We start from the raw sequence: 3381 nt of genomic DNA, 5'->3' as shown, positions 1-3381 counted from the left end.
GGAGCCTTGGGTACAGGAGGCCCAGACTGCGAGAGGGCACAGGTCAGGCTGAGGGACCCCCCCCCCCCCAGTGCACAAATTCCGTGCGCCGGGCCTCTAGTGTCAAATAAACTGGTTTTATAGAAGCTACCTTGGCCACAATACCCCACAGAGAATGTAAAAGTTCATGCATGCTGGGTAGCCCATGTGGGGGAAAAAAAAAAGGAATGTTTATGGTCCTCTCTCCAACACACACACGTACACGTGCGAACACACACACACACACACACACACACACACACAGGCATAAAATGCAGCACTAGCAATAGCAGCAGCAACCCCACACAGTGAATTTCTAACAACTGTTGATCTGCTACCTCAGAAAGGATTTCCTGAGCACTTTTGAAGGATCTTCCAGGGCTGGCTTAGCAGTACTCCTGTGTCAGTAAGCAGAGGCCAAGGGATACTCTTCACTGTGGGAGCCAGATGGATGGAAGCAAGTGTATCCCCCGTGGAGAGGAACAGAGGTGGGCAGGATGGAGGTAAGTATACCACTTGTGGAGAGGAATGGGGAGGGGGCCGAAAGCCCATCAGAAACAAACTAAATTCCAGCAAACAATCTAGGTGTCCAGCAACACAGAAATATTTTAAATAAATGCATTTACAAGATTGAATGTCATGTAGCCATTAAAAATTATGTCCCAATGAAAATTTTATTTTATGACTCAATGCTCATGATAAAATGAGAAGTAAAAAGGGGAGCCTAGAATATTGATGATAACTTACTTAAATATACATGTATTAAGAATGTTTATATGTGCTATTTCATATATTTTATTTATATACTGTGTAAGTTCTAAATCATAAATTTAAATATGAAATAGACTGAAATTGGCTTTGAATAGATGTACAGGGAAAATAGACCCAAAAGAAATCCACTAATATTAACCATCAGTTTTTAATTATTTCAGCATTTAGTACAATGAATATTTCTGTGATATTAATAATAAACTTTGGGAATAAAGCTATAATTTCTTGGTTAAAGATGAGAGATTGGAATTATGTATTAACCTCCGCTTCCTCTCAAGTATGCACAAAAACAGCATACAGGGTTTTTGTTTGTTTCTTTGTTTTGTTGTTTTATTCGCAGTGGTTCTCAACCTTCTGGCCCTTTAAATACAGTTCTTCATGTTGTGACCCAACCATAAAATTATTTTCGTTGCTACTTCATAACTGTAATGTTGCTATTGTTATGAATCGTAATGTAAATATCTGATATGCAGGTTGGTCTTAGGCGACCCCTGTGAAAGGGTCGTTCAACCGCCAACGGGGTCGCGACCCACAGGTTGAGAACCGCTATGGCATAAAACCAAAGAGGCAAAAAACATCAAGAAAGGAGACAGAAACAACATTAGATCTGAAGCAAATGAAGGAGTGATGATAGACTGAAAGCTGTGAAAGCTCAAAGCAGGGCTGACAATAGGAGAGCAAAGAAGCAACATGATTTACGTCTGAAAAGCAACAAAGCTGTAGAAATAGGTGGTGAGTGAATGGAAGGCTGTTTAAGAAGCAGATACATACCCCCTCCCCCACTCCTCATGCCACCTTGCAGCCAGCCAAGCACCTATCTTCCTCCACCCCAGGAGAAGGCTGCAGTTTCTTCTCTGGAAGTGGGTCTCTGCAAGGGGAGACACCAAGAAGAGGTGGGCAGCATATTGGAAAAGAGACAACTGGAAGTTTACAAACTGAATATTGAGATTATTCAGCCTTTCCACTGTGGATCCTTCCGTGCAGAAAATAGGAGAGTTATTTCTGTAATGGGGGGGCTGAGGACACATTTGTAATAAAAAAAAATTAAAAAAATATTGAATTAGGGGATCTTCAAAATCTGGCCAGTGTGGGTGGTTCAGTGGATTGAGCATGGATCTGTGAACCAGGAGGTCACGGATTGATTCCTGCTCAAAGCACATGCCTGGGTTGCCGGCTTGATCCCCAGTGGGGGGCGTGCAGGAGGCAGTCAAACAAGGATTCTCTCTCATCATTGATGTTTCTGTCCTCTCCCTCTCCCTTCTTCTCTGAAATCAATAAAAATAAAAATAATAAAAATAAAATTTTGAATTAAGGATCTCCAAGGAATTCACCTAGCTTATTTTAAACTAGCGTGAAGCCCAAGTTCATGTGAAGCTTGTGCCTAAGAATTTCCAGTCTTGCAGGGCTCCCCTCTGAAATTACAAGCAGACAGGAAAGATCACCAGACTTTTGTGGGATTTAGCATGAGAAAATAATAAAAACGTTCTGAAATAAAACCAGCTTTCTAATACAGTGGATGTAGAATATAATGGAAGACCAAAACAGACACTTGTAGAGATTACAAATCAGTGGGATTAGCAATTCTGGCAACAATGCTAAGAACAAAATGATATAAAAACTGCTTGAGCCCTAGCTGGTTTGGCTCAATGGATAGAGCTTCGGCCCTCGGACTGAAAGTTCCCAGGTTCAAGTCCAGTCCAGGGCACATGCCCAGGTTGCAGGCTTGATCCCCAGTAGGGGTCCTCCAGGAGGCAGCTGATCAATGATTCTCTCTCATCATTAATATTTTTCTCTCTCTCCCTCTCTCTTCCTCTCTGAAATCAATAAAAATATATATTTTTTAAAAAATGCTTGAAGTTCAAGAGTAAGGAGAAAGGAGGCTTTCCAAAAAACCAGGAGATGCAAGAATGAGGCCTGTTATAAGATTATGATACAATGATGCTTTATCAGTTAGGAACTGGTTCAGAAAATACAACTTAAAGAGGCTCAGATAATAGTTTTATTTTTTCATATAGCAAGGCAGGCTAGTTCAAATGCATCGTGATGCCTCATTTTTCTCTCTGATGAGTTAGAATTATTTTGCGTCTTTGTCCTCATGATTTTTTACCTCATTGTTGAAAGGTGGCTGTTTATCTTCAAGCTCTGAATAGGAATAAGGGGAAGGGCAAAGAGGGAAATAAAACAAGCAAAGATGCCAGTGAAAGAATCACTTTTAAGAACTCACCTAGAAAGCCTATTCAGTGATTTTTGCTTATATATTTTCAGTCAGAATTGTGTCACATGGCTACTTATTGCTAGCTCTGAGGGACATGTAAATTTTGGGTTTTTTTAAGCTTGGCATTACCAGTCAGAAAGATATTAATTTTAGTAGTAAGAAAGAATCCAGACTGGCTGGAGTGGCTCAATGGTTGAGCATCAACCTGTGAACCAGAAGGTCACTGTTCAATTCCTGGTTGGGGCACATGATCATGTTGTGGGTTCCATTCCCAGTAGAAGGCACGCAGGAGGCGGCCAGTGGATGATTCTATCTCATCATTGATGTTTCTATATCTCTCTCTCTCCCTTTTCCTTTCTCTCTCTCTCTTCCTCTCT

The sequence above is a fragment of the Myotis davidii genome, unplaced genomic scaffold, assembly GCF_000327345.1.
Source record: "Myotis davidii unplaced genomic scaffold, ASM32734v1 scaffold71, whole genome shotgun sequence".
Taxonomy (NCBI): domain Eukaryota; kingdom Metazoa; phylum Chordata; class Mammalia; order Chiroptera; family Vespertilionidae; genus Myotis; species Myotis davidii.
The sequence above is the reverse complement of the archived record's forward strand: the minus strand, read 5'-3'. Positions refer to the sequence as shown.